Genomic DNA, 15,125 nt, shown 5'->3' with positions numbered 1-15,125 from the left:
TCACAGTACTGAAACAGCCCTCATAAAAATCACAAACGATCTTCTCATGGCAGCAGACTTTGGCCTAATCTCCATCCTCATCCTCCTTGACCTGAGTGCAGCTTTCGACACAATCTCTCACCCCATCCTCCTCAACAGACTCTCTACTATAGGCATCACCCACACCCCCCTACGTTGGTTTAACTCATATCTCACTGGCCGCTCTCAGTTCATCCCACTTAATTCTTTTACTTCACAATCCCTCCCCGTCTCTTCTGGTGTGACCCAGGGTTCTGTCCTGGGTCCCCTCTTTTTCATCATCTACCTTCTTCCCCTTGGCAATATTTTTCGCAAATTTGACATACACTTTCACTGCTTCGCGGATGACACCCAGCTCTACCTCTCCAGCAAACCCGACGCCTCCCTCCCACTCTCCTCCCTCTCTCACTGTCTCTCAGAAATCAAATCTTGGTTCATCCATAATTTCCTCAAGATAAACAGCAATAAAACAGAACTCCTCCTCGTCTGTACCAAATCTACTCTACACAAAGCCGACAGTTTTCCCCTCAAAATTGATAATTCCACTGTATCCTCCTTACCCCAGGTGAAGAGCCTGGGTGTCATCCTTGACAGCTCACTATCCTTTCACTCCCACCCAATAACATTACCCGGTCCGCTCATTTCCACCTTCGTAATATCAACCGTCTCCGTCCCTCACTCATTCCTCACACCACTGCTATCCTTGTTCACAGTCTCGTCACCTCCCGTATCGACTACTGCAATTCACTTCTCTTCGGTGTCCATCAAAAATTCCTCCATGAACTTCAACTTGTTCAAAATTCAGCAGCCCGGATCATCACGAGAACCCCCTCCTTCCATCATATCACCCCCATCCTCCGACAGCTCCACTGGCTTCCTGTCAAATTTAGAATTCAATTCAAATTACTTCTCTATACATTCAAAGCCATCCATAACCTTGCCCCCCCCCATCTGTCAGATCTTCTTCAAATTTCCATTCCCTCTCGCTCACTCAGGTCCTCATCCTCCCTCCACCTTTCTCTACCCTCTGCCCGTCTCAGTACAATGGGGTGCAGAGCCTTCAGCCGCTCTGCCCCCAAACTCTGGAACTCACTTCCACCCAATATTTGTAATATTGACTCTCTTTCCATATTCAAAACCCAGCTCAAAACCCACCGATTCAGACTTGCTTATCCACCTTAAATCTTTCTCTTCTTTCTTTATAATTTTATCTATGGTTTTATCATTTGCTCTTGGTTGTAAAGTGTCCTTGAGTGTTGTGAAAGGCGCTTGCAAATGAAATGTATTATTATTATTATCAAATATGGCTAAATTAGTCCTCAAAAGTCCTTAAAAGGTCAATAAATAAAAAGCAAGTGGAATTGTGGGAACCTTGATAGAGCCAATCAAAGAAACTTGGACTGAAGAACAAGGAAACACCTGTAAACAAAGTAATTACTCTACCACATGTTTGTCCATCCATATTCCATCCACCGTGTATCCGCCAACACTCGCAGCACAGAAGTGTTGTGGATGCTATCCCAACTCGCCGATCCTTACATTTTGCCCTGATGTCTCTTCGTTATCGTTGCTTGCTGCCTCGCCCGTGATTGTTTCAATCTGTCTTACTTCCTCGTGTATAAATAGTTGCTGTCTACCTTTGTCCTTTGTCAGATCGTCTTGTCTTATGACATGACCTGAACCAACTATTGTAGCGTTATTGCTAGATGCACGAGTCCGTACTTTTATTTCCATTGCTTCTTGACTTGTTCGGTAAAAACTTTTGTTGCTACTTATTCTTCAGAGTTTTTATAATCTTTTCTTTGACATGGAGTCGTTACTTTTCCAGTTTTGTACTTTTCATCTATGATATTATTCTTTCATTATTCCTACTGTACATTGATGTGTTTTGACTGTCTTTGACTGTGCTTTTACTTGTTCATGTTCATGTCAACTTTATTGTCAAATGTGCTACATGTGCAACATACAGCACAGATTAAATTACTTTCCTCAGGAGAGAGAGGAGTCACTGCAGGTGACCGCAGCACCATCAAAAGAACAGTTAACATAAAATAAATAATGCAACACAACACATAAGACACAGACAGTCGTGCAATCTTAACCACTTTTCTGCATACACTTTGTTGTTTGAAGCAGTTATAGATGATTTACTTGTCCTTTGAGCTTTTGGTTGATGGTCTCAATATGTATAAGTCAACCCTCGTTTATCACGGGAGAATCCGCGATAGGCGAGATCCATGAAGTAGTCAGTGAACTGCTACTAACGTTTTTATTCCTAGTTCAGAAAGATTTGACATGTGGACAGTGTTCAACAGCCTTGGTTGTACGCACATCCATCATTGATGAACACCATTTCTTGGTAAAATAACCATGACAAAAATATACAATTACACAATGTAGAATATACTTACATGCATCTGAACAACATAAACACCTCATGGCCGCATACTCTTTTGCCTTCTAAACGGAACTTTAGCAGTGCCGTATTTTTCACGCTATAAGGCACACCCAAAAGCATTCAATTTTCCCAGAAGCCAACTGTTCTGTCCCCAATTTACAGTCAATTTAAGTTTGAATGTTGGATTTAAGTTACTCTAAGAGCAGCAAAATTCACAACCGGATGTGACGTCATCAAAGCGGAAGACGCGGAAGCAGGAAGCAAAGAGATTGTCACCAAGAGAGAAACGTGATGGTAGTCGAGTCTCATACAGCACAATCCACATACCAGTACATCTTACGCCTTTGGTAGCATCGTGGTTTCATCTTCTGCGTTATTAAAGCTGTGGACTAAGAGTAACGTCTTCAGAGATGTGGTGTAGAAGATGAGTTTAGCTGACTGTCCAAATCAGGCCGAGACAGTACACCAACAGTGGGCCCTATAATCCGATGCACCTTATGGATGGTTTTACACAGTTTCTTGACATTCCCCATTGAGTTGTTTCCCTGTTAGTGTTCCTATGCCATCTAGAGGTGATTATTAGCAGGAACCACTTGTAACCTAAAAGGGTTCTGCCCAACACTAATTGACGTGCATTCGCGAACACACACTCAAACACAGTTACTTTGTGAGCCACTCTGTGCAGCCATTATGAAATTAAGATAATACCAAAAGCATAGTTAACTTTTGACTAAATGAAGGAAGGAGACAAGCAAGACTTATGAGGACATTTAGCCCCTTGTGGATGTGAGCCCACAAGATTTGTGTGCCTTTTTGTTGAATCACTTGTCTTCATAACTTTTGTCTTTCATTTGTTTTGAAATGCCATTTGTATTTATGTGTTTCCTGTCCGTGTTTGTGACCAGTTGTGCATGGTTTTGCTCTTTATCAATGATTCTTAACCTTCTGAGAGGTACCGAACCCAACCAGTTCATATGCACATTCACCGAACACTTCATTAGTGGAAAAAAAAAAAAGCTTTTTATTTATTTATTAATGTTTTTTACAAATTCAAGACATAAAAAATGCATTTATTGAAAACAAAAAAAGTAAACACAATTAGTATAAGTATAAAGTACCGTATTTTCACGACTACAAGGCACCATTAGAAGTCTTAAATTTTCTCCAAAATGGACCGGACGCCTTATAATGTGGAGCGTCTAGTGTATGAGCCGAGTTCCAAAGCATGACTGAGAGCGCTTCTGGCCGACACGCTGTTTATATAGAGAAAAGGCGGAGTGAGTGACGACAGGCATGCGGAAGTCCGCCAATGAGTGAAGGGTGGGCGTGTAAGAGGACGCTAAAGGCACGTCCCTAGAAGGTACCAGTCGCCAATGAGTGAAGGGTGGGCGTGTAAGAGGACGCTAAAGGCACACCCCTATCAGGTACCAGTCGCCAATGAGTGAAGGGTGGGCGTGTAAGAGGTGAAGAGAAAAACGTGAGTACATTGTAAAATGGCTAAATAAAGTACAACCAAACTCAGTTTTGCTTCCGTTGCCTTTTTAAAAACATGTTTTTCGCGTGCATGCATGCATGCCGTATGTTTAAGCTGGCGTATGTTTTACCATGCCTGGCTGCGCCCAATAATACAGTGCGTTTTGTGTATGTGTCAAACACAGAAATAGCACCCGTTACTGAGACTGCGGCCAACAATACGGTGCGCCGAATGGTCGTGAAAATACGGTATGTTTTTTAATTGTGCACAAAATGAAACAGCCGGTGATGGCCAAACGGGCATGTGATAACTAATTGACGTGTTGAGCCGGGTGTGTCTTTACCTCCATGGCAGAGGCTCTGTTAAACCCCTGAGACTGATTCACCACAAGGGTTCAGTTGAACCCAGGTTAAGAACCACTGCTCTATAAAAATAAAGATGTATTTAATGTATTCCCTTCAGCATAGCTCTGTCTAATGGATGCATACCACAACCGCAGCTATTATTGTGGCTTCTATTCTGTACGCCTTATAATACAGTGCATCCTATATATGAAAACAGTTTTGAAATAGGCCATTCATTGAAGGTACGATTTATTATCTGAAGTGCCTTATGGTGCAGAAAATACGGTAATTAGAGGAAATCAAGCTCTTGCCATATGCACCTCATGCTTTCGTCCCTTCCCTCAAACCAACATAGCTCCCAATTAACATGAACCACTTCCTGCCACCCTCAAATATAACAGCAGGGAGCATTATAACCCAGTCAGCAAAATTGGTCTGGCACAGCTCTGGGGCAGACACGGCACGTACACTCGGCCCACATACCTCAATGAATGACGGTCCTACAGTGGCCCACGTCTGGCATCCATGATGTGGGCCGCATTCGGCCCAGATCTGAGCCACATTGTAAAACCATATCTGTCCCTACTCCGGCCCTACGCTGGGCCAGAACAGGTTCCTGATATCAGCTTTAATTCAACCTTAACCAAGCCACATCTTTCATGAGCCATATTTGACCCACATTTAAAAAAAGTCTCAAAAACGACTGTTACAAAAATATGTTTATTGTCATAATTTGTGAACCTCACATATAACTCCACATACACTGGAAAAATGCACTTTTCTTTATTTAACAGTGAACACAAAGTCCAAATTGGGATGCAGCTTCCTCTTGAACGGTATTTTTCTATCCATCAAATTGTTGCGCTCTCCATGCCCTCTTTTCTTCTCATGCTCTCCTACCTGTCACCATCCCGGTCAGGAGCCAAATGTAGCCATCTTTTGATTGTGACATCAATTTCCTGGTCTGAGGCCCAAGATGTTAGGCTGTTAGGTCTCACAGCGGCTGTAAGAACTGTAAGAAAACAACAATGGACAGTGTGTTAGGAAAACAAACATTTGTACATGTCATGAACAATGAATGGTCAGTAAAAATAACCCTTGAAAATTCTTATAATAATAATAATAATAATAATACATTTCATTTATAAGCGCCTTTCAAGACACTCAAGGAGACTTTACAACCAAAATTAAACTAGGTGTGACGCTGTGGAGCGGAATATTTGCCACCAAAAACTAAACGTGAATAACTTTTAAATAGTTTATACTGAATTTGAATTAGATGAACTGAAGTTAAGTGGCTCGCATAATGGATGGATTTGTATATTTTACTCTGAATCATATTGAATAACTGAATCTGGATTGTACAATTTGAATTTGAAACAATACTTTTTTTCTTTGAAACTGTATTTGATCCTCACTGAAAATTAAATTCTGTTTATTTTCATATTCAGTCTTACAAATACAAAACTTAATTTCAATGTCATATTTTGTTTTTGAATCAAGGTACGAAGTTTTAAATTAACTTTATGGTCCAGTATGAAGTGTCCGGTTTGTATTGCAGCAAACGGAATCAAAATTAATTTCATTGTATTTCAGTGCAGAAAGGGTGCTTTTTGGCAGCACCTCTGACTGTTAAATCACCTACTGTTAAATTTTCACTAAACTCACATGCACACGGAAACTGTGACGCAGGAGGTTCACGCCCAGCCTATGTGACGTAGTTGAGCGGTTTATTTTCAAAATTCGCACGCTTCAGTCTCGATTTAAATACAGCAGGTGACAATTTTAGAAAGAAATACGTGTAAATAACCCTTAAATTGTCGCACAATATATTTTTAATATTTCCCTACGCCACCATAAAGAAGTCATATCTGTGCTTGGACCACATAATCCCCCCCCCCCCCCCCCCCCATATCGGGCGAATGCTAATCGTCATTATTAGCGCCCTTCAAAATTCAGGCTCAACTCTAGACAGAATTGTCTTCGTATTGTAACTGTCAGTATACTGTCACAAAGAACAAATGTTAACCTAAGCATGAAATAAATTTACTCACCACGTCTTTTCTGGATGTCTCAACGGAGCGTGTATGGGCAACTGCGGGCAAAAAGCGTCGTCGTTAACTGCGAGCGCTGTCCTCCTCCTCCTCCTGGGAAATCAGCTGGTGCCCCGCGCGGTTCACACCCAGTGAGGGCCCTGGCAAGGCCCTCGCCTGATTATTGTTTCAGGAGGGTTGTGGGGCGGCTACTCCAACTCCTCTCCGTTCCGTTCCGGCGGGGCGAGCACTGGGCGCCTCACCTTCCGGTGAGACCCCACCTCCTTTACCGCCGGCTGGTGGGCATTTAACCACGTCAGGGGCCCAAGAGCCCCGGCGTTCCTCCCTCGCGCCACTCGGAAGCATCCCACCACGTGAGGCTGCGAGGGCTGTTCTTCTTGCTTCTTCTTAATTGGCGGGTGGCAGCTAACGTTTGCGGTGCATCACCACCTACTGTATCGGAGTGTAGCAATACTTGACTTTTGTATATTAAAGTACGTACGAGGAAAAAAAAGAAAACCACGAAAATTCAAAACTTGTACTTGTACCTTCTTTCACCGACACCAGTCGACTTCAACATAATCTTGAAGCACACGTTTGTGTGTGATGAATGGAATTCCGCATCGGTGTGAAATTGTAAAACAAGGTTGTGTGTAGAAAAAAAAAAATCTGAAACTGCATTTAAGGGTGGCTCAATACTGGCTGGCCATATACGGGCCGGAGTTGTAAATTGATTTCTGGCCCAAATACTTCACTCCACAACTGGCCCTCATCTGGTTTGCCAGAGTCAAGCCAGTGCCTCCTTTGCCACTCCTGGGTCGTGTTCGGTCCACATGCATTATGCCAGTTCCGACACAAGGCCAGCTGTGCCAGCTTCATGCCGAATCCGGGGCAGATGCCTTTGTTGACTGGGAACCTAAATAAATGTGGAGTCTTTAGCAAACAACATACAGTACTTTGCCATTTACCATCATGTCGGTCGGTGAAGGCCCTCGTTATCGAGGAATGCGGCCCCCAGGACAAGGCGACGGCTCCTGGTGCTTGTGTCTCCGATGACTGTGGAGGCCCAGTCTTCCCCGAAAGCCCCGCCCGCAGGATTGACAGAAGTGGGTTGGGGAGCCGGGCGGTTGCCGGGCCCTCTCCTTCCTCCGCGCTCGCCGGTCCTCCTCCGCAGCGACGCGTCGAGTCTCGAGGACCCGGACCCCGCCCCGCACAGCCCCACGCCAGGCCGCCAGGCCGCCCGATCCGCGGCCAGGTCAGCCCACTCTGCCGGGGGAATCCGGCACCGCTGAAGATGACCCTTTAGCTGGTCTTTGAATCGTCTTTTCGGGCCACCGCGGGGACGGGTGCCCTCCAGCAACTCCGTGTAGAGGAGCTGCTTCGGGAGACGGTCGTCGCTCATCCGCTGCACGTGGCCGGCCCACCGCAGTTGGGCCAGGGTGATCATGGCCTCGATGCTCGTGAGGCCAGCCCGGGTGAGGATCTCATTATTGGTCACTCTCTCCTCCCAGGAAACGTTGAGGAGAGATCGGAGTCGTCCTTGGTGGAACCTCTCGAGCCTCTTGATGCTGCTCCGGTAGAGGGTCCAACATTCGGCGCCATAGAGAAGGGTCGGGAGGACGACAGACTTGTACACCATGATCCTCGTGTTGGTGGAAATGGCGTGATTCCTGAAGACCCGACGACCGAGGCGTCCAAAGGCTGTGTGGGCTGCCTGGATACGGTAAGTGAGGTCCTCCGTGAGGCCGGCGTCCTCCTGGATAATGCTGCCCAGTTAAGGGAACGCCGAGACCTGCTCGATGGGTTCGTCGTCGATGGTGATTTGGGGTGGACGATGGTTCAGGTGGAGGGTCTTTGTCTTTTTGGTGTTGACGGAGAGGCCAAAGGTCCTGTACGCCGCGGCGAAGCCGTCCGCGATGAGCTGGAGGCCCCCGGAGGAGTTGGAGACCGCAGCATTGTCATCAGCGTACTGGAGTTCGCTGACGGTCGTGACCATGGCCCCCCGCCTGCTCCTCAAACGGCTGAGGTTGAAGAGCGACCCTTCAGTTTGGTAGCGTAGAGTGATTCCGTGCTCCTGGACAGGGGTGACGTGGTGGATGAGCGCGGCGATGTAGAGGCAGAACAACGTCGGCGCCACCGTGCAGCCCTGTTTGACTCCGGTCCGAACCGGGAATGGGGGAGTCATTTCGCCCTGAGTCAGGACGCAACCCTTCATGCCGTCGTGAAACATCCGGATGAGGGATATGAATTTGGGGGGGGGGGCAGCCTTGACGTTCCAGCACTTTCCAGAGTGCTGCTCGGGGCACAGAATCAAACGCTTTGGCCAGATCATAAAAGATGGCGTGGAACTCCCTCCGCTGCTCCCGGCACTTCTCCAGGAGCTGTCTGGCGCAGAACACCATGTCCGCGGTTCCCCTTCTTGGACGGAAGCCCGCCTGGGACTCCGGAAGAACCCGCTCAGCGAGACAGGTGAGTCGGTCGGCCAGTATACGACAGATGAGTTTTCCAGCAGTTGACAGCAGGGAAATTCCATGATAGTTTCCACAGTCGAGTTTGTCGCCCTTCTTGAATATCGTGACGATGACGGAGTCCTTCAGTTCCCCAGTTCCTCCTCGACCCAGCATTGAAGGATGAAGGTGTGGAGGCGGGTGAGGAGATGTGCACCCCCAGCTTGTAAAAGTTCTACGGGGATGTCGTCGACTCCAACAGCTTTGTTCTTCTTCATCCTCCTCAGGGCTCCGGAGATCTCCCGGAGAGTCGGCAGCTCCGTCATCCAGTGTTGCATGGGGAGCTGGGGGACAGGATCGAGGAAGCCGTCTATTGCACATGTCGGACGGTTCAGGAGCTCCATGAAATGCACCTTCCATCGCTGGTGAGTATCCTCCTTTTCCTGCAGGATTGTGCCGTCCTTTGCCTTCACAGCCATTGGAGGACTGTGAGCCGGACCGATGATCTTCCTCGTTGCTTCGAAGAAGGATCTGGTATCGTGACGGTCAGCGAAACTCTGCATTTGATGGGCAAAGTTGACCCACCATTGATTTTGGATCCTCCGGATCTCTCTTTGTGCTTCACTCTTGGCCGCCCGGTAGGCTTCTTCAAGTCTCTTGGAGGAAACGCAATTCTGCCATGCAATGCGAGCCTCTCTCTTTCTTGAAATCAGTGGCTCAATTTCTTCCAGGTTTTCGGCAAACCAGTCGGGATTTCTCCTCTTCTGGACACCGAGGACCTCTTCCGCGGATTTGGTGAGCGCAGTTTTCAAGTGCTCCCAGTCTGAGTGGACAGTGGCAGGAAGGGTCCGAGGTTGAGTGTCCAGTCTGTCCGCGAGGGACGTCTGGTACTGTTCGAGGACTTGGGGATTCCTCAGCAGCCCAACATTGAAACGTATCCTCTTGGGGATCTTCTTCCTTCTTTTCGCAGGCACGATCTTCAGCCTAAGTCTTGAGGCTACCAGCCTGTGATCGGACCATCCGTCATCCATGGAGCGGATGGCCCTCGTGATCATGACGTCGGATCAGTCGCAGATTCGGGTAAGGACGTAATCGATCAGGTGCCAGTGGCCGGATCTTGGATGTTGCCAGGTGGTCTTGTGCTTGTTGGCCATCCGAAACAGTGTGTTGGTTATTACCATCTCCGTCTCTGCGCAGAGACCAAGGAGTAGTTCTCCATTTTCGTTGCAGTTGCCAACGCCTTCCTTCCCCAGAATCCCTCCCCAAAGCTGATGGTCCCGGCCCACCCGCGCGTTGAAATCCCCCAGAACCAAGAGCTTATCCCGGGGGTTGACGCGGAGGATCAGGCCACGCAGCGCGGCATAGAAGGACTCCTTCGCCTCCTCCGAGGCGTCCAGGGTAGGTGCGTAGGCGCTGATGATGACAAGGGATTGGGATTGACACAGAGGTAGGGTGATGGACATGAGTCTCTCAGACGTTCTTACGGGGATGATGTTGTGATCCCTAACCAGACGTGACTTAACGCAGAACCCTACACCGTGAATTCTTCTCTCCTCCACAGCTCGTCCGCTCCAGAAGAAGGTGTACCCGTGCCGAGGCTCCTCGATCTGCCCGGCACCAGGGAGACGGGTCTCGGAGAGGGCCACAATGTCCAGGCCGAGCTTCTGAATCTCAAGGGCGATGAGGGCAGTCCTGCGCTCCGGTCTCTTTGCTCTTGCATTGTCCATCAGGGTTCGTACATTCCAAGCGCCGATTTCCAGGAAAGCAGTCCGGTTTTTGTATTTGTATTTGTTTCGCCCGCATAAAGGATGAATCTGCTGGAGGCGGGTCTCCAGCCGATCGGTGGCGGTGATGGGCGTGTTTAGGCCGCCTTTTATTGGCCCTTCCTCGGATTGAGGGGAGCAGCGCTGTGACTAGAGAGTCCTGCTCCGCCACCGTGGTCGCTGCCTCTCCCCTGCGCCATCACCAGTTCGCAAGGGGAGCGACCATCGTGCCACGGCCGCCGACGTGTGGTTGTGGAGCTAGGGACGTGGGCCCTCATCTGAGCCTGTCCTCGACGCCTCGCGCCATCGCCGCCGGACTTCTTGAGGTTGAGGGGATCGGGAGAGGGGGGAAACGGGTTGAGGGGGAAGGGGGGGGGAATCGCCATCCTGGGGGCTATGTAGCGTAAAGGAGGGGGACGGGTCGCAACCCCGCCCCCGCACTTCGACCCCGTGGCCAGGGTCCACGGCAGCGCGGTGGCCGACGGTGGTGGTCCAGGGGGTCTGCAGCACCCGAGGTTGGACCGTGGGTGCGCCGGGCCCGGTGTTTTATTTTGAAGGGTGGGCATTCCTTCATAACCCAGAGGGATGGTCGGCTTGGGGATCCGGTCTGCCACCTTGCTAGGCGCTTGACGCCAGGACTGCGGTGGATTTGCATACCGCCGGACGCGGTCCCGCAGGATTTTGCTGACCCGAAGGTCATTACCACTTCGCACCAACTCTCCAGTGATGGAAAGTCCCGTCAATTCAGCGTGGAGGCTCCCTTACGGACTTCACTGCGATCCACTAGGAATTGGCGACGGTTTGATCCGCACCTTTGAGCCTAGGGATCGCAGATCTTTTGCGAATTCGCAGATCTTTTGCTAATCTTACTCTGAAGTCAGCTTTACAATGATGATACGATACTGCCATAGATCCAAAACTGTTTTTGTTGCAAACAAATTTTGTCAGGTTGTACTGAGACCAGGCGAAGAGACTGTTGACATCAGTTTACAGTCCCTTAGCCAAGCAGGATGCACTATTAAAAAAATAAAAAGCACACAGAAAAAAAATCTGTGAAAAGGTGAATCGTGTTATCGAGTGTTCACTCTACTATTTTTTTAAACCTGAGAATCATGCTTTCAGGCGTATTTTAAATCCTGGTGAAAATAGATTTGAAAAAACTAAAAATAAATTACCCTGTGTACTGACAAAACCAACCAATTTCTTGAAAAATGTTCGAGAATTAGAATGAGAATATTTGAACAACAGAATTTCCCACCTCTTTCCTTTGTGTATGTGGATGTGTCGGGGATTCATTGTGGAAACAAATAATAAATCAATAAATAAATCAACATCAGCATGACCAAAGTATTTTATCACGATTTATCAGATCCTATTCTCGCTTATCATGTTTTCAACATAGAATCCCATTTCCAGACTCTTTGCTTTTGTGTTCAAATACATTTTTCAGTGAATTGTGCTCTGCATCCTGATTGGCTAAGGGACTGACCAAAGTGAACAGTCTCCGCACCTTGTCTCTGTACAGCTTGCCAAATTTACCTTTGTAAATTTTTGGTCTTTGGTTTCATTGTATCAGTGGCAGATGCTGGTCTGTCAAGGAGGGGAAGCTCAATTTCGGCCTCCATCATAAAATGTGTCTGTTTATTTACTGTATATGTGAATTCTACCCTCCGTTCCTTTTCAAAGAAATGAAAAGGATGCCTTCACCATAAGATCGATGATTGGCTCATTTCGCTGTCAATCAAAAAGAGATTCAGCCTCAGACAGATCATCCAATCATCATGCAGAAAAGCTGAGCTTCCGGGCCGGCCGATAAATGCCCACTGTCCATAGACTCCCAGAGACGCTGAGCGTCCGATGGGTGGGACAAAACCAGCATTTATTCAATGACTCGTCTCGTTTCAATGCATTGGGACAACCTACACTGAACTCTCTCGACGCCCAGTGTGCGCGCAGTCGCCGCTCAGTGTCAACACAGTTTAAAGCACAGTGAAGCTGCGGGAATGAATGAGAAGAGTCGCGTCGTAACCAGTAATAAGAAGCAGATGCTGAACAAAAGTTGAGCGCGCTGTAGCGCATATTTAGTCAATGACATGTCCACACAATTGTACGTACACACATACAGTATATTTGATCACTTATTTTTTTGACATTTTAATCGTCTCTCCACTGTATACATAGTTCAGTATTGTAGAATTACTGTAAAAAATAAAGCTGACTACTTCACGGATTTCGCCTATCACGGGTTCTTTTTGGAACGTAACCCCTGTGATAAATGAGGGTTCACTGTATAGGAAACAAGAAAACAGGGGACTCTGTTTTCCAATGGACAACTCAACTGCTTTGTGGTTTTGGTCTTAAAATGGGGTTCTATAATTCAACACGGTTTGTGGGAAATAATCACAATAAAATAATAATTTTCATCCACAGAAACAAAAAAGAAGAAATTTCATCTGTGCTGTATGTTACACATACAGTACATTTGACAATAAAGTATATCCAATCCAAAATCCAATCCAATTTACCCATTAAAGTGACATCTCTTGCCCTCTGAAATGATTACGCTCATTTCTCACTTTTACATTGAAATGAGCTATTGCATCATCAACAAGCATATTATTGGTCCGACCCAGAGGTCACCAGCGCAATACACTCGAAAACGGTTCTCTCTTCAAAAGCTGGTGAGGTTCGGATGCATAGGCAACATTGTCCGGATGCCTTTCTTTTTTTTTACATGACATATCATTTGAAGACCTAAATATTATGTCACACAAAGTCATGTCAGTGGAGAGGCATGCTGAGAGTGGTTTTGCTATCCCTGCAATTATATTTTGTGTCCCGTACATTAACTCAGTTCACAGGCATTAAAATCATCAATATGTGAGCCACCATAAGGAGTACAGCATTGTTTTGAAGAATACTGCTGTTGACTGTGTACTTCATTATGAAAATGGAAAACCAAAATGTTGCAAAAAACATTTCTGTAATTTTAAATATTGACTTTTTTCAGGCGACTCTGTGACAAGTGGTTAGCGCGGGGGTCAGCAACACGCGGCTCCGGTCTTTAGCAACATCTAGTGACCCCCTGGAGCTTTATAAAAAATGTTTGAGAATGGAAAAAGATTTTGATGGTAGGCTAATATAGCTCAAATAGATATTGATACATGTTGCAGCTCCGAAAACGGAGAGATGTGCTGTTGTTTTTTTAAAACGTACACTCTATTTATGCTTTTAACAGTCTCAACAAACACAGACACGTCTGTGTCCGACTCCGTCCCTTCTCTCTTCTCGTTCGATTCGAGAGGCATTCAAAGACAGCCTCAGAAAAACGGAAATTAATGATCACTTCATTGACACTAAGAAAAGCGAAAAAAATGCACCAAAACATAAATCAAGCGAGGAAATTGCAAAATAAATTATATGGGGGCGTTTGTGAACACACAACAAAGGAATGAATAACATAAACAATTATGAGACAGTCCAGTCTCCTACATACATACAGCATGTGTTTCCTTCATTGTAAGTTTTATAGAAGGCTTTTATTTTTTTGCGGCTCCAGACATATTTGTTTTTTGTTTTTGTCCGATATGGCTCTTTCAACATTTTGGGTTGCCGACCTCTAGGTTAGCGTGTCAGCCTCACAGTGCAGAGGTGCAGGGTTCGATTCCACCTCCGGCCTTCCTGTGTGGGGTTTGCATGTTCTCCCTGTGCCTGCATGGGTTTTCTCTGGGTATTCTGGTTTCCTCCCATGTTCCAAAAACATGCGTGGCAAGTTCATGGAACACTCTAAAATTGTCCCGAGGGGTGAGTGTGAGTGTGGATGGTTGTTCGTCTCTGTGCCTTGCGATTGGCTGGCAACCGGTTCTGGGTGTCCCCCACATACTGCCCAAAGACAGCTGGGATAGGCTCCAGCACGCCCCAGTGACCCTTGTGAGGATAAAGCGGATCGGTAAATGGAAGTATGGATGGACTTTATTTCAGACCCAGCATTTAATACAGTGTGTGCTTGGAGGTTTGTACTTGTTGGTGTCAAAAGTTTCATGTTATGAAATGAAAGACAAGATTTTGTTGGCATTAAATGATACAGCGGGGTTGACGTGACATGAATTCGTTATTTACATTTAACTTCTGTTAAGCTGAAATCAGCTTGTGGAAATTGTTTATGTTTATACCTGCCGCTATGGGCGGGCCATGGGCTGCTGTGCCCGCCCACAAAGACTTTTGTACACTCCCACTTGAGGCACACAGTTCTCTAAAATAAATAAACTTGGATATGGATGGATTTTAAGATTAATAGAGCCAAGCAAATGAGTATGCAGTGCTAGACGAGCATACTGGAATGACAAGAAGGGAACCATTACGATGCCAATCATCAGTGTCAGTGTTGACATTTGAATTTATCAAATACAGAAATGAAAACATTGAAGCTACAAAACTTTCACATCAAAAATGAAATTAACTTTTGCTTTGCTTTTTTAAATTTGTGATGCAAGGATAGCTGTGGCACGGGGCCCTATCCGTGGGATAAATCAGCACGTCCATCATATTGGATGTGGCCATCGTATTAGCCACAAAATTTGTGAATTATGGTGGTTGAATGACCTAATGGTATCCAAATGTTTCTGGCAATGAATCGGTGTACATATAC

At 46.5% G+C, this 15,125-nt stretch overlaps 1 long non-coding RNA gene across 1 annotated transcript; it reads left to right on the top strand.

Annotated features, from left to right (window-relative positions):
- The first annotated feature begins 9,805 nt into the window (after nt 1-9,805).
- On the top strand, nt 9,806-10,613 carry LOC147197791 (uncharacterized). Its single transcript, XR_015102522.1, has 4 exons — nt 9,806-9,876; nt 9,968-10,116; nt 10,276-10,445; nt 10,522-10,613. It is a non-coding gene; the product is annotated as an uncharacterized LOC147197791 (long non-coding RNA).
- Nucleotides 10,614-15,125: the final 4,512 nt, after the last annotated feature.

Source organism: Hippocampus guttulatus, chromosome 12 (genome assembly GCF_054856545.1).
Source record: "Hippocampus guttulatus isolate MCC_2025c chromosome 12, RoL_Hgut_1.0, whole genome shotgun sequence".
Taxonomy (NCBI): Eukaryota; Metazoa; Chordata; class Actinopteri; order Syngnathiformes; family Syngnathidae; genus Hippocampus; species Hippocampus guttulatus.
This window is presented reverse-complemented; position numbering and strand designations above follow the sequence as displayed.